General features: G+C 47.8%; 2 long non-coding RNA genes across 3 annotated transcripts; one reads left to right on the plus strand and one right to left on the minus strand.

The window, feature by feature from the left end:
- Nucleotides 1-27,581, minus strand: LOC135298454 (uncharacterized). Its single transcript, XR_010360431.1, has 3 exons — nt 27,470-27,581; nt 1,190-1,277; nt 1-698 (listed from the first exon to the last, which is right to left on the minus strand). It is a non-coding gene; the product is annotated as an uncharacterized LOC135298454 (long non-coding RNA).
- Nucleotides 22,204-26,026, plus strand: LOC135298446 (uncharacterized). Of its 2 annotated transcripts, XR_010360420.1 has the most exons (7): nt 22,220-22,330; nt 22,979-23,155; nt 23,403-23,552; nt 23,771-23,887; nt 24,498-24,631; nt 25,239-25,352; nt 25,775-26,026. It is a non-coding gene; the product is annotated as an uncharacterized LOC135298446 (long non-coding RNA). The 2 variants fall into 2 exon arrangements; XR_010360421.1 differs by lacking the exon at nt 22,979-23,155 and having other exon boundaries at nt 22,204-22,330.
- Nucleotides 27,582-27,792: the final 211 nt, after the last annotated feature.

The raw sequence follows: 27,792 nt of genomic DNA on the forward strand, positions 1-27,792 counted from the left end.
TTTTATACATTATAATCAAAATTTAATTTAATTTTATTTATAATTAAAACCATGTCTTAAACTGAAAGGAAAGTTGGTGCCTGAAAAAAACAGTTCAAAATATGTTTTGCTATAGAACCTCTTTACAACAGCAGTGTTGACTTGTAAGAAATTATATGTGTAATCAACAACAAACCTTTTGTGTACATCTTACAATGCAAAAAAACCCCACTTACAGAGATCCACAGATGAAGCTATTAGGAAGCATGGATGCAGATGTTGTATTGAACAGCCTTGCACAAATAAAAGGAAGTAAGGGATACAAGAAGCTTCAAGTACTCACTGTGAATAAATTGCATCTAGAAAGACTTGCCACTGGGTAACACAAATCCATATGACATAACTATAAAGAGAGATGAACCTTTTCTTTGGGATCTTCCCATGTCTCTCATTTAACCTTTCAGTTAAAGATGTTTTAAGCTTGAGCAGCTGTCAATGCAACATTAATATGTGAAAGAAATAGAATGAAACATTCCAGACTTCCTGCAGAGGCAGTAATTTGCTGGCTGTTCCCTCTCAGGCTTTCATGGTCCGGTGCCCAGGTGTCCTGTCCTGGAGCTCCCTGCCACGCTCACCGAGGGCTGCATTTCCACTGAGCTTTATCTCAGCCCGATAAAATTGTAATTCTTGATGAGGTTCAGCCAGGCATGCCCTAGGAACTGCAGAAAAGGATGGGGAAGAGTCAGGGAAAGGCAAAGACAGGCAACACTTCTGTACATTGGTCATAGGACAACTCTTTCATTTCAAGGGAGTTGTTCTGATACAGCCCTGCTTAGCACTGAACAGAGGGTGATTAATGTTTAATTGGTTACAATGCACCTTTTCTAGCAATTAGTGAACACCTCCCCCAGTGATTGAGACCATCTCAGGGTCTGAGACTGGGTTTCCATCACCACCCCAGCACCTGTCTGCTTGTTGCAGCTTGGTTTGGAAAATCACCCACATGAAGAAATGTCCTTCTCTTTGCCAGCTGGGCTCCAGAGGGTTTAACCAACCACTAATAGGACCCCTCATCTGCTGAGTTTTTACTCATTCATGGTCCTGCCTCCCACCACAAACAAAGCACATATGGAAACCTCTACTGGGATTACTCCACTTGTGTCGCTCAAAAGGCACTGACAGTTCCAGTGCCTCAAACAGTGTCCCATACCGTGTTTCCACGCAGGGAAAAGCTAATAATTATAGCAGTGACTCTTTCTGTGACTGGGTAATATGTACAGGGTGTATGATCCATTTCTCTAAAAGAGAAAAAAAAGTACTTTTATATGGCAGCATTGGCAGTGAAACTGATTTTTAACAAGTACTTCAGGGATTCCAGATGTCACTTGACAAGTTGAGCAAAAGTGCTAGCTCTTCCATCAGTCTGTAACAAGTAATCATGTAACAGTTGCAAGATTATTCAAATGGCTCTAAGATTATTTTTGCAGCCAATTTCAGTCCATGGAATTGTGGAAATAGTCCCCCAGGTATGTGAGAACTTTTGTGGTTTTTATCTGTCTGGAGGAATATATAAAGAAATTACAGCCCATCTATAAGTAGTATTGATTAGAAATATCTCTGTGGGAGAAAAAATAACCGCCACAAAAAAAAACCACCTCCAAATCAAAACTATTGCATCTAAAAACCTGGCTGGGTTTGGTTTGGTTTGGTTTTTGGGTTTTTTTCGCAACTGTACTGCCGGGGTCGGCTGTTACTTGTCTCTGCCCCAGCACGGAAAAAAGTGGTTCTGGGCAGGCCGCGCTCTCGAAGAAGGAGTCTGGACTCTTGCTTTTAGGTCTTCAGTCGAGTTTATTATTTCTTATCTACAAAGATTTTCTGTCTGTCCAGCCGAGGTCTGATCAGCAAGACAGCCAAAGGCACTCTCTCCCGCCCACGAGGCGGTTGTCTCTTTTATAATGAAAATTATGTATTAGATATTTACCTTTAATTCCCAATACTTTCTGCCCTTGTTGGCAAGTGTACTCTTTCTATGAACCAATCCACACATGCCAACATCATTCTGAACATGGATGCCAAGGAGAAGAAAGAAGAAGGACAGGGCACGCCCAAATTCCTCCATCTTGGGACTCCTGATCCATGCACAGAATTCTAGACCCCCCTGTACAACACATAAAACCCCCCTGTACAGTGCATTCTAACTTAAGTTCTAACAAGTGAATAACATCCCCTCACCATTCAGACCTGAAATTCTCTCATCTCCTCACCTTCAGGTGTCATTTTTTTAAAAGGATCAAAGTCAAGCCACCAGGTACTTTTGGCAACATTCCAGGGCCTCCGAGCCCCCCAAGGGTTGTCTCGGTAGCTCTGGACATCCGGAGTGATGTACTGAGTTCCCACATCTCCCCCTTCTGTTTGCACCAAAAGCACCCTCTTTGCAACTCGACTCATGACACCCCGCACACACAAAAGAATGCATGGAATTACAATCAAGAGGACTATGAGAATCACCAAAATTTGAAACCCTATCTTTAAAAATTCTTTTCCCAAAGGTGAAAGATCAAAAAACTTTGCCATGTCCTCAATCCAAGATCCAGTGATCTTGCCAAGTTTCTTTACACTCTCCTCTATTTTTTCGATATTTTCATGAATTGACCTGGAATGGTCAGAGAGATTCATACAGCACATTCCTTCAAATTCTTTGCATCCATGGCCGTGAGCGAGCAAAAGATAATCGATTGCTGCTCTGTTTTGCAGAGTTGCCTGTCTTACACTGTTCATGTCTTGCAACATGTCACTCAGTGCAAGAGAGACTGATTGAGCATGCTTGTTCAGCCAACAACCCATACGATCCAATTGAGTCAAAGCAACCCCTGATGCTACCTGAGGTGAGAAAATTGCTGTTGCAATTCTCCTTGCCTTGCTCCAAGTGTAAACCCTGTCATCACAATTCTCATCGAAATGCTGTAAAGATCTTTTATCTTTATGTTTTTGTTCCCTCTGCATCTTTAAATCTGGTGTCAGCATTGAAATTCTTCCAATGCTGCATGGACCTCCCTTGGCATTCGCAGGAATACCATGCCAAATCCTGTCTCCACAAATCAAAAAGAATCCCCTTGGCAGTTGCACTGGGACTTGGAGTGACCCTTTGTCTGTCACCATGGTGTTGTTGCACCAGGCTGACGCATTTCTGTAGAATTCATGACTGGGAGTGACATCAATAGTTTTGTTTGGCTTTGCTGTACCTGAAATTTCAAATTTCATGCATACATTCATTGTCATGGACCTGAAAATCTCCAATTCCTGAGGTTCGGAAGAAGCCACAGGAAGAGAATGTGTCCAAGCACACCATTCATTCACAGGATCTTTAACAACCTGTGAGATCTCGATTGCAGTGTGTCCTGGAATTGGCCATTCATTCACTGGCAATCCAATCATGTATGCTGAAAATGGCCTCCCTGGTCTGGAGTGCGTCAGGCAAATGCTATCTAAATCTGCTGCCTGGGCTAAAACTTCGCAAACATTTTTTTCTGGCTGATTGACTGGTAAATTTGCTTTGTTGTTCAAAACCATTGGCAATGACACAAAACACATGAACATTGCAAAGTTCATCACCCCACCTTTGTGACTAAATATCACCATTTTCCACCCAAGATTTTTCAGAAAACCCCCAAAGTCTTTTATTCTTCTGTTTCTTCTAGATTATTGCTTGTAGTTTGAGTCTCCTCCTCCGTCTGAGTACTTGTCTCTCTGTTTCTGGGATCTGTGTTCTTTTGTTCTTGCGTTCGAAACGGCTTCACGTGTCGTGCCGACACCCACTTCGGACCTTGCTCTGTGGAAACACAAGCGAAACCCTTGCCCCAAGTGATTAGTTTGAAAGGACCTTCTATCTGTCCTGATTCTGGGTTTCTGACCAAAACTAAAGGATTCTCCCTTAGTCTTGCCTGTGAACTGTTTGAGAAATGTCTCAAGATTGGAGGATTGGGTTCTGAAGATGAACTATTTAGGAAATTCAACACATACAATGCTTTATGTAATTTCATGTGTGGCGTCGCCTCTGGCTCCCCCCTCCTCTGTCTATCTAGAAGGGATTTTAAGGTATGGTGTGTTCTTTCAATGATTGCTTGACCTGTGGGTGTGTGTGGAATACCAAAGGTATGTCTGACACGCCATTTTTTCAAACATTTGTCAAGCACCCTGCCTGTATAAGTTGGACCATTATCTGTTTTTATTTCCTGAGGCACACCCAATGATGCAAATGCTTGTAGAAAGTGTCGACAAGCATGGTCTGCTGTTTCCCCTGCATGTGCTGAAGCAAAGACTGTTCCCGAAAATGTATCAACTGAAATGTGAACATTTTTGAGCCTCCCAAATGAGGGATATTTCGTGACATCTGTTTGCCATAACTGAAGACTTTCCAGTCCTCGTGGATTGACCGCTCCTGTTGAGGCTGGCGGCTGTACAAGTTGACAATCTGGACAAGCATTGATGATCTCTCTCGCTTGAGTTTTTGTGAGACGAAAAGATTCCATCAATGCATGTGCATTCTGATGAAAAAAACTATGACTCAATTTTGCCTGCTCAAAAATGTCTGGGAGTGTCTGTGAAATGGGCATTGTCAACCTGTCTGCTCGAGCATTCCCCTCTGCTAAAAATCCTGGATGTGTTGTTTGAGCTCTGATGTGTGTGATAAAATATTCATGTTCCCTATTTTCTAACAAAGTTTTCGTGCTCACCAAATATGAATACAATATTTCATTGTTGGCCTCTTTCAAGAGTGAACCTTCCAAGCGTCTGACTACCCCCGCGACATATGCGGAATCCGTAATCAAATTGAGAGGTTGTTCAAACAATTGAAATGCTCGAGTGACTGCTGCCAATTCCACAATTTGTGGAGAACCCTGAATCATCCTCACATCCGAATCCCATTTCCCTGTCTGAGTTCATCCATGTGATCACTGACTTGTGTGTCTTCCCTGAGCCATCAGTGAATACTGTGATCCCGTCCAGAGGTTCGTCACTTATTCTTGGCTTTGCTCTAACATATTTGTGACTGCAGCACTCTGTGTTGTGGAAAATTAATTGTGCAAGCTCCTGGGAAAGCTAACAATGCAATTATTAAGTCTTTTGATTTCTCCATCGCCCATTTAAAATAATCTTTTTTCAATGGTAAATGAATGATTGAAAATTCTCGTCCTGCCATTGTCAGCAACCTTGTTCTCCCCTTGATGATGATTTGCGCCATCATTTCTAGATCTGTAAGAATTGTTTTTGAAGGCCTGTATGGTAGAAAAATCCATTCTATAATTATCAAAGAATCTCTTTGGGATGAATCCCATTGAAAGATCAGGCCGTGGAACTGTGTTTTCTCTCCCAGCACTGCCAACTCAAAAGGCAATGATTCAACGAACCGATGTGCTTGACGCTTTTGAATAGCATCTGTGATTTTTTCCAATTCCTTTTTTGCCTCTTGTGTGAGTGTCCTGGGAGATCGAATGTCTGTGTCCCCTCTCAAAAGATTGAGCAACGCTGGAATGTCATTGTTCGTGATCCCTAGAATTGGTCTCATCCAGTTGATTTCTCCCAAAAGTTGCTGCAAATCATGCAGATTGTTGACTTTTGTGCTGATCTCCATCTTTTGGGGTTTTATAGTTCTCTCTGAGATTTTCCACCCTAAATATGTCCAAGGTGCAATCTCCTGAATTTTTGAAACACTGATTTCCAAACCTGCCTTTTGCACCTCTGTGATCACACAGTCACGAGCTTTTTGCAGCTCCTGTTGTGTTGACGCTGCAATGAGCAAACCGTCCATATAATGAATAATCTTCACCTGCGGGAATTTCTTCCATGCCGGTGACAAAGCTCCTGCCACGTACCATTGACAAATTGTCGGCGAGTTTTTCAGACCTTGTGGAAGTACCACCCAATGGTATCGTTGCAACGGTGCTTCCTTGTTGATACTTGGAACGGAAAAGGCAAGTCTTGGTGCATCATCTGGATGAAGTGGAATGCTGAAAAAACAATCCTTGAGATCGATGATCACGAGTTGCCAATCTCTGGGAATCATCGAAACCGATGGAAGTCCCAACTGAAGAGGTCCCATGTCCTCAATGACTTCATTGATCTTTCTGAGATCATGCAACAGCCTCCATTTACCTGATAGTTTCTTTTTGATGACGAACACTGGAGAATTCCAAGGGCTATTTGTTGGTTTGATGTGTCCCTTCTCCAATTGTTGTTGGACCAGGTTCTTCAGCGCACTCAACTTTTCTCGTTCAAGGGGCCACTGATCCACCCAAACCGGATCATTTGTTTTCCAAGTCAGTTTCAGTGTGGCGAGTGCCGCAGTGACCCCAATTAAAAATCCATCTTGATCTTCGTCCCCCACTGAGCCAACAAATCTCTTCCCCAAACTGTGATTGGCTTTTGCACAACAAACGGACGAATGATCGCTGTTTTGTTTCCCGGTCCTGTGACAACAATAGAATTCTCACTCTGCAGACATAGAGAAGCTCCCCCTATGCCTGAGAGAGATCCCAGAGGCACAATCAAATTCCAATCACGGGGCCAAAAGATGTACGATATTACTGTGACATCTGCTCCCGTGTCAAGCATTCCTCTGACCACTATTGTTCTGTCCCCACAAGTCAACTGACATGTGAGTGTGGGTCGATCTCGACCTATGTGTTTGATCCACGTGGCATGAATTTCAACATTCTCCCTCAGAGGATGCCCTTCCTCATCAAAGATTGACAGAACCTGCCCAATGGCATGTGGTGGTGTCGTAGTTTGGCCCGGAAATGTGTTTTTGGAAAGGTTTAAGTCGGGCTAATCAGGGGCCAAATTCAAAATTAGCATTTAAGGTGGCCACTAAGAGTTTGGATACGCCTCTGAGAACACACGGGGGTTAAAAGCAGGAAATTCCCAGAGAACTTCCTCTTTGAGAATTTGGCGTTAGTGAGTAGAGTCTGGCTTCTCCCCTGCCCAGCTGTGTCTGGGTGGGGGAGGGGGAGGCTATGATGGGGAGGAGGCCGGGAGCCTTAAAAGGTGCAGAGGTAGAAGAGAACATGCAAGAGTTAATGAGAATTGAGATGTCTGGGTAGCCCTCCCGGAGAAAGAGACAAAAATTGCGCTGGCAACTCAGCTAGCCAGAAGCAGGAGATGCGTCGAGAGAAGGTGCCTGGCAGATGTGGGAGTCTTTGGGCAGGCAGAGTTAAAGATTTTAACCCCTTTGTAGACTAATAGAAACCTTACAAATACTAAATTCTCTTGAATCAAGATGAAGTAAGAGAGAGATAAGAGATGAGTAAGCGTGAAGAAAGTTGAAAAAGAGAAGAATTCTGAGTAGAAGAGATGATAGAGTGACCTTGGACTGGACTCTTTCTTGTATAGCTATAAACAGACTCGTGTTTTTTCCCTGTAACCCAGAGACTGTATTTAGGGAGAAGCAACACCCGGGAGTCAAGAGTGAAGCAGCGGCGTGAACAGAAACGGCTAAAAGAGGTGTGAGATGCCCTCTGTCTCCACAGAAAAGAAGATCTCTGTTCATGAGGCCCCTCAGCCCCAGGGGGTGAAATTTGGGGAAGACTGGTGTCCCAAAAGTTGAAAGACTGCTGTTTCTGGAAGTGAGTGAAGCATCTTTAAACGGGGAGCCCTAAAAGCAGTCCTGGCCCGTGTCCAGTGGTGAGAGCACTGGACATGGGGGGGAGAAGTCACAAGAGCCGATGTTCTTTAGGTGAGGCCATGGAGGACACGGAAGCACAGGAGTTTTTAATTGTGCTTCCGGGGGAGGCCCATGAGGCAAAAAAGGACTCCTCTCTCCCTGATGGATTTAAGAGTTGATAATTTGAGAGGTGGTGGATCTCTGGAGAAAAGGGAGGGGGAGGAGGAAGGTGTCTGGAAAGTTTTCATTCTTAGTTTAGTATGTGTTCCTTTCTAAATTTGTAATAAATAAAGTGTTATGTTTCTTTCCCTCCATCCCCGAATGAAAGCCTGCTTTGTTCTGTTCCCGGGTCACATCTCACAGCCACCATTTTAAAAATATACCCTTCATGAGGGCCCTGGCATTGTGCCAGGGTCAAACCATGACATTTTTGGTTCCCTGACCGGGAATCGAGAGTTTTAAGTAAGTAATGAGATGAAAGCTGCGAAATGGACCAAGGAAAATAAGAGCAAAGCACGTATTAGGTAATAAATAGGTTGATGATAAAATCTGGGGATAGAGGTTTGGTGTATGTCATTGTTGTATGTAGAAGTATGTTGAATGTAATTTTAGTAATATTTTAGAATGAAATGTGTGTTCTCAGAAGCGAGAGGTGGAATGTCGTAGTTTGGCCCGGAAATGTGTTTTTGGAAAGGTCTAAGTCGGGCCAATCAGGGGCCAAATTCAAAATTAGCATTTAAGGTGGCCACTAAGAGTTTGGATACGCCTCTGAGAACACACGGGGGTTAAAAGCAGGAAATTCCCAGAGAACTTCCTCTTTGAGAATCCGGCGTTAGTGAGTAGAGTCTGGCCTCTCCCCTGCCCAGCTGCGTCTGGGTGGGGGAGGGGGAGGCCATGATGGGGAGGAGGCCGGGAGCCCCAAAAGGTGCAGAGGTAGAAGAGAACATGCAAGAGTTAATGAGAATTGAGATGTCTGGGCAGCCCCCCCGGAGAAAGAGACAAAAATTGCGCTGGCAACTCAGCCAGCCAGAAGCAGGAGATGCGTCGAGAGAAGGTGCCCGGCAGATGTGGGAGTCCTTGGGCAGGCAGAGTTAAAGATTTTAACCCCTTTGTAGACTAATAGAAACCTTACAAATACTAAATCCTCCTGAATCAAGATGAAGTAAGAGAGAGATAAGAGATGAGCAAGCGTGAAGAAAGTTGAAAAAGAGAAGAATCCTGAGTAGAAGAGATGATAGAGTGACCTTGGACTGGACTCTTTCTTGTATAGCCATAAACAGACCCGTGTTTTTTCCCTGTAACCCAGAGACTGTATTTAGGGAGAAGCAACACCCGGGAGTCAAGAGTGAAGCAGCGGCGTGAACAGAAACGGCTAAAAGAGGTGTGAGATGCCCTCTGTCTCCACAGAAAAGAAGATCTCTGTTCATGAGGCCCCTCAGCCCCAGGGGGTGAAATTTGGGGAAGACTGGTGTCCCAAAAGTTGAAAGACTGCTGTTTCTGGAAGTGAGTGAAGCATCTTTAAACGGGGAGCCCTAAAAGCAGTCCTGGCCCGTGTCCAGTGGTGAGAGCACTGGACATGGGGGGGAGAAGTCACAAGAGCCGATGTTCTTTAGGTGAGGCCATGGAGGACACGAAAGCACAGGAGTTTTTAATTGTGCTTCCGGGGGAGGCCCATGAGGCAAAAAAGGACTCCTCTCTCCCTGATAGATTTAAGAGTTGATAATTTGAGAGGTGGTAGATCTCTGGAAAAAAGGGAGGGGGAGAAGGAAGGTATCTGAAAAGTTTTCATTCTTAGTTTAGTATGTGTTCCTTTCTAAATTTGTAATAAATAAAGTGTTATGTTTCTTTCCCTCCATCCCCGAATGAAAGCCTGCTTTGTTCTGTTCCCGGGTCACATCTCACAGCCACCATTTTAAAAATATACCCTTCATGAGGGCCCTGGCATTGTGCCAGGGTCAAACCATGACAGGTGGCAATGCGAAAGCTCTCGCAACTTGAGTGTTTTCCGCCACGATCAACGGTGGACGGAGGGCTTTTGCTAGAACTGTTAATTCTGTATTTCTGTCTGCTGATATAACTGATGGATAAACAATGAGTCCCAGGATACTACTTCTGTCCTGCCCTACTATTAAAAAATCTTGTTTTTTGTCCGAACGTCCATGGACACCTGTTGGTATCTCCGCATGACTTTCATCCAAGAAACACACTAATTTGGAAGCTGCCAATGTGCACTGCGTTCCTGGTGGAAGAAGGTCTGGGTCGCTGGAGAGTCTGCTGAGGACTTTGCTGAGGGTGTCTGCTTGATGCTCTCCGATGACTGTCCTGCCTGCTCTTGTGTCATCGCCATCACTTGTGTCGTCGCGCGCTGGCGATTTGTGTGCGCGCTCTTTTTCCCATTTCCCGGATGTGGTAAAGGATTTCCTTCCACATCCGTCTGAGAATAACATTCTTTCACAGAGTGTCTTCCTCTTCCGCATCGTGCGCAAAGTGGTTTTTGCGGTTTTTGCATCTGCACTTGTGCGTGCGCTTGTGGGCAATTCTTCTTAAAATGTTCAAATGCTCCACACTTGTAGCACTGTCCTCCTGGTGGATTGTTTTTCTTTTGAATGGTTGCAAGAATTGCATTCTGCTGTTGAAATATTTTGTCCAGCATCTCTTCTTCTGATTGTTTTCCCGAGTGTTCTCTCAGCTGGTTTTCCCACTCTCCTCTCAATTTATCTCTCACGATCGACGCAACATGCTGAGGCGTTCCCACCTTGCTGCATGCTTCCACCATCTCTGCCAAGGATGGCCGTCCTGGCATTGCAGTGATGACCCGTTGACAATCCGGGTTGGCATTGCCGAATGCGAGACTCTCCAAAAGTGGTCGCTTCGCAGCTTCGATGGTCACCTGTCGATCCACCGCTTGCGTGAGTCGATCTATGAATGATGAATATGGTTCTGTGGGACTTTGCCTGATGGTTGAAAATGGGACATCTGGAACTCCTGCTGGAGCGATCTGCAAGATCGCTTTCCGCGCCGCTTCCTTGATGTCATTCAACACTCGCCTTGGAAGACGTACCGCTTGTTCTGCTGGATTGTCATCTGGAGGATCTCCTGCCAACTGTGCTTCAGTGAGGTTCACGTTGGCCCGCCTTGATAATTTTTCTTCAACTCTGTGAGATATCTTCGCCATCTTCTTTCTGAGATGAGATTCTGCGTGTCTGTGAGAATCATTGACACAAGGCTTCGAATATCAAATGGCGTCAGGTCATACATGTTAAATGTCCCCCTCAGGAGCTGTTTAGACTATGGTGAATCCAGTCCATTGCGTTGAACAGCTCTCGCTAAGTCTTTGATCACATCGTGATTCAACCTTTCCCACCTTGGATTCTGCCCCTGCGCATCATATGTCACTGGCATTGTCAGATCTCCTGATCCTTGCAGCAAAGCTTCTTCTGTCAGTTCTTTTTTGACCTGTTTCCAATCCACCATTTTCATTGGTTGTTCCTCTTCTTCCTGTAGAAATTCTTTTGGCAATTGCATGCACAGTGGAGTCTTCGATGTCAACAGTGATTGTTTTTCAAACAGTCTTTGACTCGAGGTCTTTGGCCTCGCTCCTGGACTTAAATAAGGAATTTGAAATTCTTGTGTCTGCATCCTTTTCATCGCATCAAATGATGGCATATATCCTTTTCTTGCTTCTGCTACTGAAAACATCCATGCCGGAATTCCTTCTGATGCTGCGATTCGTATCACGTCTTCTTCTTGCCCTTGATCCTCGTATAATGTATCTTTAAGTTCTAACTGTGGTACTGTTTTCTTTGATGTTGCCTTCCCTTTATATGTCGTTGGAAAAAACTGCTGCATTGTTGCAGTCCTGCCACGAGATAACGTTGTGGCTCTGCCCTGCATTTCGGTCATCCCCCCACTGGGTTGCCTGGACAGGTGCGATGACGTCACGAGCTCGATCGGCTCCTCAGCCGTATCGATTGGCTGCAGCAGTTGTGTTTGTGGAACCCGAGCCTGCACGGATTTTGGCTGAGCCAGCAATGGAGGTTGAACACCTGAGCACTGCCCTGAGATGGGAGAGGTATGAACCACAGGAGTTGGGATCGAGGAAACCGGAACCGGAGAAGGGGTGGAGCCCCGGGACACGGAGCCCCGAGATCGGCCCCTCCTCGCCCGAGACGTCACCGAGGATCGGACCCGCCCCCGACCGCGCTCCGTCCGCATTTTCCGCGTGTGCGCTTTTTCGGGAATGCTTCCCATCTCCCCTGGGCTGACGTCACTGTCTCCGTCCCGCTCCCCTTCTGATGTCTCCTCCCCAGTGTCTGTCCCCGACTCCTCCCTCTCTGACGCTGTGTCCACACCCCGTCCCCGTGTGTGCGATCCCTGCTTCGCCCGTGCCCGTATTTGCTCCGCGATGCGAGCTGACCGCCGCGGTTCTGTTTCCGGGTCCTGCGTCACCGCTGTGCGTCCCCTACATCTACTTACGGGTGCTGCTCGGAATTCCGCGGCTGCTTCGAGCTTGTTCCCCGCGTCTGACGTGGACGCTGTGATTTGGGAGCCCTTCCCGGATGTCCCGCGTGTCTCGCCCCCCGCGTGCGTCTTTGGCACGGCGCCCGCCAAGGCCGCCACCCCCGGTGTGGGTCCCCCAAAACCCATGCCAAAACTCGTGTTCCCCACCGCTTCCGCGCCCCCCCCCGCCGGTCACAACCGCCGCCGTCGCCGCCGCGCAGCCGCGCGCGCCGCAAGAAAGCGTTTCCCCATCCCCCTTCGATCCCCCTCGGACCCCCCTTCCCAATTCTTCCGCCTCCCCCGCCCCTTCGTCCCCCGAGACTCGAAATTCAGGAACAATCGTCCCCGACCCCTCGATCTCGCTGGGTGAAGATCTCAGCTCTTCTGGGGTTGGGATTGTATTCACGTCTGAATCAGAGCCTGAACCCCCTTCAGTTTCTGGGGTTTCAGGGCGTTTTGGAGGTCTCTTGGGACTTTGGGATGACGGGGCTGAAAGCAGTGCCTTTTCCCCTTGCTCCTCTCCCTCGGGAGCTGTCCCCCCCGGGCCAATTGGAACCAGAGCCAATCTCTGCACTGAGCCATGCTCTTTTTTCCCCGCCCTTGTGGGAGTTGTGGAACCTAATTCCCTGGCTGATCTCCGACACTTTGCAGAGACAGCCTCTAACATAATTCTCGCTGGAGATAACAGCTTGAAAGCCGTCTCTTCCCTTCTGGCAGCTAAAAAATATAAATGCCTGTTAACTTCTTGCCAACAGCCTAACTCAAACAACACATGTGTTTCTGCAAATGGATAATTATATCTGACCCATAATAATAACTCTTTGAGCTCCTTTCTAGAAACCCTCTCTGCGTACGCTTCTGTCACGCCTTGTAAGGCTGACAAGGTTTCTATTTGTGCCTGTGTGAGTGTGTTCCCCATGTTTCTTAATTTTGACCTTCTCACCGAATTTGTATCGTCAGAGCAGTCTGGAGGCTCCCGGTTCCCGTCCAGCAGGTCACAGGAGATGGATTCGGAGGCGCCTTTCCGATTCCGATCCGGGCTGTTCTGATACGAGGTTTCTTCGGGAGAAGTGGAGTGCGGTGTTCTCTCTTTGGCTGCTGCTTCTTCGGACTCTTCTGGCTGCCTTCCCAAGGAGTTATCAGTGCTCTCCTGGGAATGAGTCCAGCTCCGGGAACTGCCCGGCTGGGAGCTGCCCGCTCGGGTGCTGCCCACCTGGGTGTTCTCTCTGCAGCTCACTCTTCGGCTCTCCGCTCAAGCTGTCCTTTTCGCTTTTCGTGCCCACCTTCGGGCCCCCCTTCGTGCCCACCCAGGGACGCCAGATGCCGGGGTCGGCTGTTGCTTGTCTCTGCCCCAGCACGGGAAAAAGTGGTTCTGGGTAGGCCGCGCTCTCGAAGAAGGCGTCTGGACTCTTGCCTTTAGGTCTTCAGTCGAGTTTATTATTTCTTATCTACAAAGATTTTCTGTCTGTCCAGCCGAGGTCTGATCAGCAAGACAGCCAAAGGCACTCTCTCCCGCCCACGAGGCGGTTGTCTCTTTTATAATGAAAACTACGTATTAGATATTTACCTTTAATTCCCAATACTTTCTGCCCTTGTTGGCAAGTGTACTCTTTCTATGAACCAATCCACACATGCCAACATCATTCTGAAGATGGATGCCAAGGAGAAGAAAGAAGAAGGACAGGGCACGCCCAAATTCCTCCATCTTGGGACTCCTGATCCATGCACAGAATTCTAGACCCCCCTGTACAACACATAAAACTCCCCTGTACAGTGCATTCTAACTTAAGTTCTAACAAGTGAATAACATCCCCTCACCATTCAGACCCGAAATTCTCTCATCTCCTCACCTTCAGGTGTCATTTCTTTAAAAGGATCAAAGTCAAGCCACCAGGTACTTTTGGCAACATTCCAGGGCCTCTGAGCCCCCCAAGGGTTGTCTCGGTAGCTCTGGACATCCGGAGTGATGTACTGAGTTCCCACACTGTACTTATTTAAATTATGTCAACTTTACTTAGAAGTAAACCTTTGCTCTGTGCAGCCTGCCTTAACACAGCATCAGGCCCTGTCTCCTCATGAATGGATGATAAATGAAAGAAATTGGTGAGAAAGTGTCAAAGAGAATCAAAAATATTTCTCACCTTCTCCATTTCACTTAGGGGCATAAACTCTTTGGGATAGATTTCGGTGCTCTTCTGCTTCTCTTTTCTATTTCTGAATGCAGAGATTTCAAAATATTTTTTTTTTCTCAGAGGAAAAAAAGGCTTTATGTGCCATAAAGCCTGAAAATGGTGCCTTCCCTGGCATCTCAGGATGTCAAACAACAAATCCCCAGAGCTCCTCTTTTCACACAAAAACAGCGTAGAAAAGACAAAAAACTCCACCTTTTTGTGTCTTCTGATGGTGTCAACTAACAGAGCTACAGAGCCTCCTGCTAGCTGAGGGCCAAGCCCTCTGTGGGCAGGGTGAGAGCAGGAGCTAAGAGCAAATATTTGCAGGCAGGAAAAGCCACCAAGGCCTTAAGAAGGGTTGTCTTTTGTTTAAATGGTGGATTTTTTAAGCTGTCCAAAAGTGAAAAAATGCACATTTATTGTAAATGCAGGGCCACCGACAAGGGAAGGAATGATGAGGAGGACTCCTTATCAGAAGGCTAATTTATTACTTTGATACTATTTTATATTAAAGAATACCATACCATACTAAAGAGTACAGAAAGGATACTTACTGAATGCTAAAAAGATAATAATGAAAACTCATGGCTCTTTCCTGAATCCCGACACAGCTTGGCACTGATGGGCCAAAGAGTCAGAACAACTCACACCAGAATCCAGCCAGGCAATCACCTGTGGTAAACAATCTCCAAACACATTCCACACGTGAGCACAGCACAGGAGAAGCCAATGAGGTAAGAATTGTTTTTCTTTTTTTCTGAGGCCTCTCGCTGCCTTTCAGCTCCCCAGGAGAAAATCCTGGGCGAAGGAATCCCGTTCAGAGCATGAGAATGCCACAGGCATTCATTCAGGGCACAAGAATATGGACAGAGGTGACACAAGTGCCCTTGGAGGGCTGCAGCTGGCTCCTGGGTTTGGGGACACCTGGGTGTGAAGCTCCAGTATGTCCCAGTCTGAAATAAACATAGAGTTTATCAAAAGTCCCACCATTCCACAATGATCGTTTGCAACCTGAAGCCCAAAGACTGCTTCCTAGTTTTTTTCTGACTATTTTAAAACATCTTGGAGGGATGGAGGGATGTCAGCCATCAAAATTATTTTCATTTTAGCGTGACTGTCAAATGAACATAGGTCCACTCGTGACACAAAGTGTTTAAGGGTGGAAAAATGAGAATGGAAGGATTGCATGGTTGCTGAACAAGCTGCTTGGTTTTATTTTTTACGACAGAAACTCTAAAAGTGCTTGAAAACCAAATTTTTCCAAAGTTAGAAGTGTTCACATGTGTAAGAATTGTCATTAATGGAGGAGTCCTTTTAGAAAAAGTTATTGTAGTTCTGAAACTACAACCCTCAGAGCTCAAAATTTCATTAGGTGTCTGAAATCTTATTTCAGTTCTAGAACACACTTAAGCTTGAAAATCAAATTTCTCCTATAATCTAGTTCTCTGTCTTTCCACAGCAATTAAAATAATTACACTCTGTCAAGCTACATCTTTTCACCCTGATTAAAGACAGAGCTGTATGGAGCAAACACATCAACTTGTCTGTTGGCAGGTGAAAGAAGAATGCAGAGCATGTCGGAAACCATACTGATAACTTCACATTGAGTATTACACAGGCTAAGAATTCATCCTGTATGCTTCTTCTAGAAAATAAACACTTTATTAAGAAAATTATTTATTCTGTATATCCTTAAACCCAGATAGTTTTACTTATAAATCAAAGCTAATGGTTTGGATCCTGTCTCAAAATTAATTACTGGTGCATTCTCTTAAACCTGGTTGTATTTGCAAGTAAGTACCTAAAATCAAAGATGAAAAAAAATCTTTGATCATTAAAAGCATATACAGTTATGTTTAAGTTATTAGTGCAGATGATTTGGCTGTTTACAACATAATTACTGATTCGACTATAAAAAAAAGAACTGCAAATTGTTTCATGTCAATTAACAGTAAATAAATTATTCCACCGTGCATAAATTTTTTGCTGTTGAAAACTAGCACATAACTTTTTATGGTGCTCTCAAAACAGGTCTAATGCAATGCAAATAACACCCAGAAACCCCCCTGCCTGCTGGGGAGGGGGAGGAAGGCATTTGTCACAAGGAGAACAAGAAATGGAGCTGCACCAAAACCTGCTCAGAGACTAACAATTGCAAATAATATGAGCAGTGAAACATTGCAAAACTGCACAGTATTACAATGCAGCAACAGAGATAATAGAGAATGAGAACTATTATACAGTGAAAAAAAACCCCAGAAAATGGTGGCATTTTAAAATTTCTATTAAATTTTAAAATTTTATTTAAATTAAAAACAAAAAAAAAGAGAATAATAGTTAAGGAACACTCACTAGCAATAATTATTTTTGATTATTAAAATGTAAGAAATACTATTTTAGAAAGATCAGGAAATATTTAATTGAAGTGTGAAATCAGTGCCATCCAAACACCTCAACTGAGTTTGACCAAGAGCTACCTTTGATTTGCAGGCAATTGGAAAATACATGGGTTTATTTCTCAGTCTCTCTTCAATGACAAGCTGATACTCACAAGCTGTCATCCCAAACAAGCAACTACTTCTGAAAGAATACTTCCCCATATTTTAACCATTTTCATCACTGACATTAAGTATAAAGGTTGTTCTTTGTTTGCCACATTGATCTTGGAACAGAAAGATCAGGACACTTCCTTAACCTTGATTAAATAATTTTTGCATTCCTGTCATAAATTCAGACCTGTAATTTCAAAATTCAGAGCAGCTATTTAGGAAAAAAAAGAAAGAAAAAAATAAAGCAACACCCTGAATATTGCTCCAAGTGTCAGTGAAAGGGAAGACAAAAATATTAGGATGTAGCAAAAAAGGAACCAGATGTATGTATGATGCCAGTGATGAAGATGGCTGAACTTTTCTTGGGATGACACACAGATTTCTGAGCTACCAGTTTCAAAGACAGAACAGAGGCAGTGAGATTAAAAAAATGGTGTTAACAAATACTCAATTCGTGGTGAGTTTGGGGCTATTTTAAGCATAGCAGAAGGGAAATGCTGAGATATATGTAAGAATTGCATATTGTAGAGCATCTATACTTCTATATAAATTTTACTACAACACAAGAAGAAGAGGGTATTCACAAATATTTAAATGCAACAGATTTAAATGTATGAAGACATTCTTACAAAACTTTTCATTAACCTTTGGAACTTGTTGCCATGTGGTATCGCTGGGTCAAGAGTGCAGCAGGATTTAGAAAGAGAGGACATTTTTATGTACAATCAGAAGTTCCCTCGTTACATTAGAGAGCATAAAGTGCTTTTACAGAGGACACAAAGTGCAATGCTTGGGGCCATGAGGCAGACAGTAACTCAGCGGTGAGGAGGGCTGTTTTCAGCTGGCAGCTTGCTCTGTCCTGGCCCCTGCAGACTCCTTGGAGCTGCTGCCGTGCTGTGGCTGCAGTCAGGGGCAGGTGAGGCTGCTGCCAGCCCATCGTGGCATCACAGCTCTGCCTGCTTCATCTCTGCTCCTACTGCTGCCCTCGGTTTTGTTCATTTATTCCTTTGCAGCGCTGCTTTGCTAGCTGTTTGTGTTACAGGCAAAGCCAGCCTGGCAATCCTGTGTACGCTTTGCTCAGTAAAGAGAAATGGCTGTGATTTCCTGTGCAACACATCTGCTGAATGCTCCTCTTTTTGAGGCAGACAAGCTGCTAATCCAAGGCAGATGTTGCAGCATTTGTTTCACTCTTCGCCAAAGAAGCCAGCAGATCTCCTTTCAGGGAAATGCTTTCAATTCAACTCACTCTTCTATTAATTCTTGGTAACCGATTGTAAGAACTGTGTTAGTAAAATTGATATTTCAGAGCTGCCCTGCAAGGGATATTTTTAACACGCAGCAGCACAGCCCCTGTCTCTCGTCACTCATGTCATGCTGTCACCGTGTGTACCTTCAGACACAGGCAGGCTGCTGCTAATGAGCTCACCACTCCATGTTCCTCTAACATGGAGTTCACTACTAATGAGAAAAATCCCCAGACTGTACTCACACTCTAAATCAACTTGGCAAGATTGATCAAAATATTCATTAAAACAGTTTGTTCTTCAGCTCAGCCTGAGCCCTGCAGGCATAACTCTCCTGCTTCTGGGAGGGTTGGTGTGTGTGTCTGTGTGCACACATGTGAGTGTGTGAAATTAAAACAAGGGGCTTGCTTTTCCTCCTCACAGTGTTCAAGCAGCACTTTCAGAAGGGAAAAAAAGAAATGAAAAAGAATAGCTGAATTGTCATTACTCTTTCCTCCTTGAAAAGTGCCCAGGAGTCCAGAGAGGCTAACAAAAATATTCTGCACTCCTCTTCTCATGTGCCTGTCATCAGGAGGCCTGAGAATGACCAAAATGAAGAAGCAAATTGTCATCAAAAGGGCATCAAGCAAAATAAGAAATGGAGATCTGTCAGAGAAAGAGAGACATCACTGGCCACACAACCCTGGGAATTTAATGTATCTTCTGCCTGTCATCTGCATGCTAAATTTCCATGTCCTCTTTCAACAGAATTTCCTCTTGCTTTGTCAGCCTTGAGAAGTATAGGTTAGCTCACACTGTCTCCTTTTTCACATGCATTTCAAGATAAAATACAGCCCAGAGAGCCAGGAATGACAGTAACTGACTAATGCTCAGTGAGCTGGACTCTGCTCAGAAGGCTCTAGACAGAAAACCAGAGCAGCACAAATTGCAGGGAGAGATGAGCAGGGGATAGATTTAAAAATCTCAGCTATGATGTTATCTATCCCCCCAAAGGGACAAGAATAATTCTTGTTGGTACCAGTTTGAAAGCCAGACACCTTGACTAGTCATATATTATATACTTCTGGTTCATTTCAGCAATAGAGACGGTTGCTCTTGGTCATCTGACTTCACTATTCATTGCCTAGACATCAGGAGCTTTTTCCAAAGGACTGAGAGAAAACTTAAACCAGACATGGTTTTAAAATCCATCATGTGGTACTGTTCACAACATTGCAAACCCCTTTAGTTTAAAATGTTAATGAATTCCCAACAGCCCATTTCTTAGATCTATTATGTGCTATAAAATGAGCTCCTATGTTCCAAGAAGACTGCAGTGGGGTTCTGAATCAATCACTCAGAAACTCCAGAGCAAGCTGCACAGGCAGTGTCCTGCTGAGCTGGAGCAGCAGCTGCTGGTGGGGCTCCTGCAGTGGGGCATCAGGAGGCACTCTGCCTTGGCTCAGAGCACAGAGCCTCAGCAGCTCAAACTGCAGCAGGCAGAAGGATTCCTCCAAAAACTGCCAGTGGCACACAAAGGCTGTGATCCAGATGTCGTTGTTATGTCATTTCCACAGCTTTGTATTCCAAAGGTGCCAAATTGAAAGTGGCTGCACAACTGACTGGGACATGGACAGCTCTTTCACCATGTGCACTGTGGTATGAGATTTTCTTCCCATTTAAACACTGCTGGCTGTTCAGAAACCTTTGCTGTGGCCTGCCTGCATGCTGAGCACCCCGAGTTCCCAGAGCAGTGTACCAGCAGCCAGCGAGGCTCCAGGCAGCAGGTGCCCATCCAGGCTGGTTGAGTCTGCCTGGAGGAGCAAGAGCTCCTGCAGTGCAAACGCTCACAAATGAAACCACTGCTTCAATGCAATGATGCCAGCCTTCTTCACAAGAGCAGTCCAGGCTCTGCCAATGCAGAAAGCTGTTTCTTTTTCCTTTAACACAGAAAATAATGCTACTACAAAGAAAAAAAAAGAAAAAAAAAAGAAAAAAGAAAAAAAACAAACCTGTAATCATATTGTCCAGACAGGTTCTCTGGAGATCAGGTGCTATTAATAAATGCTCATTTACAAGAATATTATCTGCCATAGAAAGTGAGGACCAGCTCTTATCACTTTCCTTTCACAGTGCAAGATGCTGCTTCTAATGTGCTTCCTGCTTGCCCACTTTTATCTGGCTGGTGAGGTTTATTTCTCTTGACAGAAGCTGTCCCCAGGCATCTATTTCCACAAATGGAGGGAAAAGCAGATACTGGAACTGCTTGACTCTGTTCTGTGGATAGACTCTACTGAAGACCGTTGAAATTTTCATTAAAAGAGAAGTTTTAGGGAGCCCAAATACTAACATACTTTTAAAATATTTTTTGTCTATTTATGCAAGACAATAGCTTTTAGGAATGAGTTAGAATTTTGTTTATTCAGTTATTGAAACTATTTCTGCTATAATTTTAAGTCAAAAGTTTAAAAAAACTTAAAAATTCAAAACACGGTGTTGTCTAATAATAGAATATTGTCTACTAATTCAAAACATAGTGTTTCTAAAGGTGTGTGTCTCAAGTAGGTTTTGTGAAGATTTTGTTTTCTGCACTGGATTAAAAACTGAGTAGATAGCAGAGAAAATTAAGCACACAGTTCCTCCTTTCCCTTCTTTGATCTTAATAGGCTGATTCATTCATTTTAAAATCATGCAGGGAAAATATTAATGAAAGTCATCTATTCAGAAGAGTGAGATCTTTGATTTACAAGAGACTTCTGAATCACTCCATATTCCTTGTATATCTTGTTTTAAGTTGTCATGTTTCTTTTTCTGTAGCTTTGAAGCATCTCAGACATTTTCATCATCAGCTGGAGATCACTTTGCTTAGCACAGTTTTTTATTCATACATTTTTTCCCTCAGAATCTTAGGCAGTAGGTAGAGAAGGAGGCAGAGAAGTTTGGTTCAGTGGCAGAAAATGCCTTGGCTTACTCTCTTGTGATATTCTCTCTGATTTTGCCCCTCACTTCCCACCAGTGCCAGAGTGTTCTAGGAGAGCTGCCACAGCCCATGGCTGAAGGGAAATGTCTCACCTCCTCCCGAAAGGAAGGAAGGGCGCCCAAGGGCGCTGGGGCGGCATCGCCGGCTTTTGGCTCCGCTTGGCCCGGCCCCGGCCCCGGCCCCGGCTCCTCCCGGGGCCCGCGGAGGACACAGGCGGTGCGGCCGCTCCCGCCGCCTCCGCTGAGGCTTCCCCGGCCCGAGCTCCGCCGCTCGGCAGCGCGGCCCCCGGCCCCGAGCCTCCCGTGTCGCGTTCCAAAGAGCGAACGCCGGGGGATGGCCGGGCCGGGGCGGGTGAGGGGCGCTCGGGGGCCGTTGCTGGCCCCGGGCCGAGCGCTGACAGCCGCGTCCCGCCCGCAGGGAAGGCGCAGGAGGCCCTGCAGGAGCGGTACCGCCTGGGCTCGCTGCTGGGGCGCGGCGGCTTCGGCAGCGTCTGGTCGGCAACGCGGCTCTCGGACGGCGCCCCGGTGAGCGGCGGGGCCGGCGGCGGGCGGAGGAGGAGGGGGCGGAGGAGGAGGAGGAGGAGGAGGAGGATGGGGCTGGGCAGGGCGGGCGGCGAGCTCAGCCCGCTGCTCCCCTTGGCTTGCAGGTCGCCATCAAAAGGGTGCCACGGAACCGCATCCCGCACTGGAGCGAGCTGGTGAGTGAGCCGGGACAGCGGGAGAAGCCGGGCCGTGCTGGGCGGGGATGAGCCGAGCCCCGGCATGGTGGAAGCTGCCAGGACGTCTCGAGGGGGAGCGGGCGTGGGGCCAGCGCAGGGCGCAGAGCATCCCGGGCTGGCTGAGGGGTTGCCCAGCCCTGGCCCGGCATCGGCCCCACTGACGGCATCGTGCTCCTCCCACAGCCCGACGGCACCAGCGCTCCCCTGGAGGTTGTGCTGCAGGACAAGGTGTCCACTGGCTTCCCCGGTGTCATCCAGCTGCTGGAGTGGCTTGAGCTCCCCAGTGACATTGTGATGGTGCTGGAGGGGCCAGAGCAGTCTCAGAACCTCCTGCATTTTATTCAAGCACGAGGGTTCCTGCGCGAGGAGGTGGCGCGGCAGCTGTTCCGCCAGGTGCTGGAGGCCGTGCGGCACTGCACCAGCTGCGGGGTCCTCCACAGGGATATCAAACCAGAGAACATCCTGGTTGACCTGGCCACCGGGCAGGCCAAATTGATTGACTTTGGCTGTGGCACCTACCTGCAAGAGACAGCCTACACTCACTTTGCAGGTGAGCCTACACAGGGCTGTGCTCCCGCTCCTGGCATCTCATGGCCCAACATGTCACAGCCCAAGCTGGGTGTGGCAGCGGGGATTCTCCCTTTTGCTGCCACTCAGGGGACTGAATCTGCAGCTGAGTTGCTTTACAGCAGGGCTGGGTGGGGAGCCATCTTCCAGCCCCGCTGGCAGGCTTTGCCCACCACTGTGCCCAGGACTGGGGCTGGGCTGGGGCAGCCAGCCTGACAAAAACAGCCGTGGGTGGGGGTAGCAGAGAGGGAGGTTGGAACCTGTGCCCCAGCCAGTTTGGTGTGCAGGCAAGAGGAAGGTTTTGGACTGTTCCACTGGCCCTGTTTGTCTTGGCTTTATAATATGTTTGGGGCAATGCAGGCAGGGAGAATGAGGGCATGGTTTTTCCCCATCACGCAGTGGGTTTTTCCTTTGCGTGCCATGGTCAGGCCTAGCCAGGGCTTCCACTGCCCTCTTCCAACACCAGTGGCTTCTTTTCCAACCCAGAGTTTGTACACCAGTCCCAGGTGCTGGTGAGAGGACAGTGGTCACCCTGTGTGCCACTGATGCAGCCCCTGCATGCCCAGGGATGCTGGGGCCAGGCTCTGGGAGCAGCAGCATCCCCCTGCTGAACTCCATCTGTATTCCACAGGAACACCATCATACAGCCCCCCGGAATGGACCCGCTTTGGCTGGTACCATGGCGAGCCAGCTACCATCTGGTCCCTGGGCATCCTGCTGCACCAGATGGTCTGTGGGAAGATGCCTTTCAGGAGGGGCTGGAACTTCAGCTGGGGCCAGCTCTCGCTGCCACAACGGCTCTCTCCAGGTGGATCCTCTTCTCTGGGCATGGGTGCAATACCAGTGCTGGGAGACAGCAGCGGGCTCGGGAGCATCCCGCTCTGGCAGCTGCTGAGGAGGTGGCACATGTCCTGCTCTCCCCCAAAACCAAGAATTGATGGGAAAGTTCAGGCCCAGCTCTGAGCACATCCAGCATGGCCTGGGCAGGGAATAGTGGAGCAAAGCAGACAGGAGCCTTCTCCAGCTGACGGGCAGTTTCTGGTTTCTCTCCCCAGAGTGCCAAAATCTGATCGGGTGGTGTTTATCTATGCACTCCTTGGACAGACCCTCATTAGAAGAGGTGTTCTGTCATCCTTGGATGCAGGATATTCATCTGCCCTAGAAGAAGAGAGAGAGCCAGAGGCACACTTTGATCCAGGGCCCTGGTAAGTTACAGCTGCACACATGCCTTGGCAATGAGAAGCAAAGGAACCCAGCCCGTGTCACTGCACCAGGGTCATGGGATGGGAACACGCAGCCCTTGTGCTGGAGCTGAGCTGCTCTGCCCAGCCCTGGTGGCTGCCATCCAAGCAGGTTTTGCTTGTCCTGGTTCCCTGACAGCTGGGGCCCTGGGCAGAGCTCTGACAGCCTGGTCTGATCCTAGGGAAGGAGAAGGAGCTCCCAGAGAAGCTGTACCAGGTGGGGCTGCTGCTGCTGGAGACAGCGAGGATGACATCAAGGATGACAACCTCTTCCTCAACCTGGCGACCAGCAGTTGAAGGTGATGCACTTTGATTCTGGCACCTTCTTCAAAGCCAAACTCCACAGGGAATTTGCAGATGAGTCCACACCTGGGGAAATGCTCCCAGATTTGGGCATTGCCCAGCCTGGCTGGGAAGCAAAGGTTCCCCCTTGGCTGGGGCAGATGCAACTAATTCTTCAGTCGGCTTTTTGGCAGGGCTGGTGGAATGGGCTGGGGTGGGTACAAAATGGGAGTGGGCTCCTGGCCCTGCCAACAGCCCCCAGCACCCACCGTGCCCCGGGCTGGGGCTGGGGCTGGGGCAGCCAGCCCGACACAAACAAACCCCCGTGGTGGGAGCAGGGGTGGGACTCCAGAACCTGTGCTGGGGCTGCTTTGCTGTGCAGGCAAGGAAGGGCTTGGGCTGCTCCACTGCCCTTGTTTTGCTTTGGGATCACCGTTATTTTGGGGGGACAATGCAGGGGGAAGGGAGAAAGTGTGGACTTCCCTCACCCATGGGTGTGTTTTTCCCTGGCATGCAGGGGTTGGGCCTTCCTCAAGGCCCTGACAGAGCTAAGAGTTTTGACCTTTCTTCTTCTTTTCCCTTTTTGTCTCTAACCTCTTTTCAATAATTTGTCGTTTGTTTTCCTAGAGGAAGCATTCTGGTTAGTCCAGTCTGGATTGGGAAGTGCTTGGAGCAGCTGTGGCATGGATGGGCCGTGCCCTTGGAGCAGGCTGAGGACATCGTTTGGGACCAGCTTTTCTTCCAGCCGTGGATGGCATGAGGTGGGTGCCTGTCTGCTTGGCAGGGTGGGATCAGAGATTTTGGGAGATGGCAGCGAGCACAGGAGCATCCTGCTCTGGGCAGCTGCTGAGGGCTGCATGTGCCATGGCTGGCTGCAGGCTGGGCACATGTCCTGCCCTCCTGCCCTGCTCCCAAAAGCAGCACTGATGGGCAGCTCTGGGCACAGCTCTGGGCACAGCCAGCATGGCCTGGGCACCGTGGGCAGCTGGGACAAGGGGACAGGAGCCTTCAGCTGACGAGCAGTTTCTGCTTTCTCTCCTTGCAGCCAGGCTCTGCAGGTGCTGAGGCTGCTCTGGGCTCTGCCAGGGCTCTGTTGCGCTCAGCCCTGGGCACAGCTGGGCTGGCTCTGCCCTCACGTTGCTCTGACAGCTTTGCATCAGATGAGCTTGTTCTGAGCACAGCACCTGAGCTTTCTGATTTGGCAGGTGAGTGAGACTCTCCTGCGGGCCCAGAGATTGCAGCTGGGGACACACATCCAATTGGCAAGGACCCAAACTCTCCACAGTCCCAGCTGAACGCCTGGATGTCCACAGGATGTTTCATCTGTCCCACTCTTCATTCCTTTTTGACTTTTTCCTCATCCTCTAGAAGTGCCACGAGTGGGCCAAACGTGGCAAGTGGGCCGTGTTCCTGAGGCAGTGCAGTCTGGAGCTGCTGGATGGAGAATTGCCCTGCTGCACTTCCAAACCAGAGCAAAGAGCTGTAAGTGGGACTTTGTGTCTTTAAGAAATCCCTGACAGTTTCAAAGGGAATGTGCAGCTCATTAACAGAAGGAGAAGGAAGGTCATCTTCTAAAGGATTTGGGGTGTGACACAGTTTTTATTCCCAGTCCTGCTTGGAGCTGGAAAGGCACACAGCAAATTTCCTCTTGCTTTGACCACAATTTAAAATAACAATATCAGGAACAAAGCCCAAAATCTTTTAAAAGGCTGCTGAGGTCAGTAAGATGGATCCATGCCATCAGCACATTCACAAAGCAAATAACTGAGATCTCTTTTTAAATAGATCCTTTACGTCTTAATGCAAAGTTACAGAAGTTTTTTCACTAACACTTGGATTTTATTTTTATCTTGTAGAATTTTACCAATCTTTTTTTTTCTTTCTCTTTTTTTTCTTTTAAATAGAAAACATGTCCTGTAAAAGAAGTGTCCTTTTCTCCTGGTTCCCATGTGGAGCACCTCCGTTCCTGCTGGCTGAGCTGCTCAGGCAGAGCCCAGCAGCTCCTGGCCCTGCAGGGCTGAGGCTTTTCCCCGTTGCTGGGCACAGACTGATGGAGCAGCACTGCTGAACATTGGGGCACACCCAGAGGGACCAGGAGCAGCTGCCTTTGGCCACCTGAGGCTCCAAGGCCCAAACTCTGAGCAGCCAGGGCTGGAAGAGACTCGCAGGCTCCCTGGTGGCTGTGCTGCCCCACTTGTGTCCAGCCCAGCTTTGCTTGGGGCAGAGGGAGAACAAGGGGCAGCTCCCTCCAGCCCAGCCCAGGGACCCCTCCAGCCCCAGGGCTTGGGGCACTGTCAGCACCTGCTGCTCCAGCCACCGCTCCTGCTGGCCCTGACAGCAACACCCAAACTGGGGCTGATCCCGAGGGAGCAGCAGCAGGGCCTGGATCTGATCCCTGACTCTGGGGCAGGGCTGGACAAATGACCCCACAGCAGCAGCAGCAGCAGCACATGGAGCTGACTTTCATCACAGCCCCTGCCCCTCTTCCCTGGCGTGTGCAGCGGTGTCACAGCAGCCTGAGGCACCTGGGACCCCCAGTGCCAGCAGGGACTTGAGATGGCAGCCCTGGGCTCCTGGAGGTCATGCAAGGAACGGAGCTGGAGACTCCCTGTCCATGGGGAGCTTCCAGATGGAAAAGGCTGCTGTGTCCAGGCAGCTCCAAGGCCACAGCAAGGAGGGTCTCAACCACTGGATCAGTGCCAGTCCTACAGTCCTGGGAAGCAGCCACTGAGCCTGGGAGAACAGAGGGCACAGCAAGAGGGACAAAGCCAAGCAAGGTCAGAGACTGGAGAGAGCCAGAGCCGGGAGCAGGAACAGCTGCTCCATTGCACTCTTGCAAAAAGCTCTTGGCTGGTTCAAAGCACTGAAAGGCATGAAGGACAGAGAGGAGGCCACACCAAACAATGCTCCTGTTTCCACACCCTCTCCTCTCTGTCCCAGAAGAAATTGCATGGACTGTACTCATCTCTCCGAGTCATCTCGTTCAGCATGAGCAGCTTAGCACCAGGAGCTGAAGGAGCTGCCACCATAGGCCACAGGAGCTGGGCAAGGGGGAACTTTTAGAGCAAAGTAATGCTGCTCAAATAGACCTAGCTGAATGCAGCAGATATAATAATGGAATCACAGCATCCTTTCTGTTGGAAAAGACCTCTGAGCTCATCCAGTCCAGCCGGTTACCCAGCAGTGCCAAGCCCAGCACTAAACCCTGTCCCTGAAGTGCCAAGGCCTGAACAGCAGGCCCTGAGACAAAGGTGACTTCTGGATGAGCCTTCCAACCAAAGGTTATCTTTGTATCTGCTCACTGATGAAATATGCATGGTCATTAGCACTGTGATAGATGTAGCTACTCATTAGTGACACATGTATTGATCTTTTTGTATTTGCAAGCCAGACAAGGCCATGAAATCTGACATCTGGCCTTGTTTGGGGCTGAAGGATCAAAGTCAAACCTCCCTTGGTTCCTCCTTGAGCCCTGGCCAGGCTTTGGGAGGGATCCCAGAGGAGGATGAAACCAGATGTTCCCACACTAGAAGTGATGTCAGTTTGTTCATCCAGCACTGTCAGAGCTGGGCCCTCTCACAGCGAGGTTGGAGCCTCACCTGTGGCTGGAGGCACCTGCAGGAATTCCCAGTGTCCAGGAGTGGCTCTGCAGCCCTTGGCTGGGACAGCTTCCCCTGCTGCTGTGTGGATCTGGGGGATGGTGAAGTCTGAGGGTAAATGATGCTGGATCTTTCTTATTCACTGCTGCAATCTTTGGTGGTGATGATTGGGTGCATTGCTGAGCTGCACCTTTTGTGATCCTTTGCTGCTTTGAGCTGCAGTAAACGACACTGATTCCTTCAGTTAGAGTCTGTGTCTTTGAGGCTGACCCTGCCCACTGGTTAAACAAAACTGGCAGAGTCTGGCCAGATCACAGCAAAAT

The sequence above is a fragment of the Passer domesticus genome, chromosome 4, assembly GCF_036417665.1.
Source record: "Passer domesticus isolate bPasDom1 chromosome 4, bPasDom1.hap1, whole genome shotgun sequence".
Classification (NCBI taxonomy): Eukaryota; Metazoa; Chordata; class Aves; order Passeriformes; family Passeridae; genus Passer; species Passer domesticus.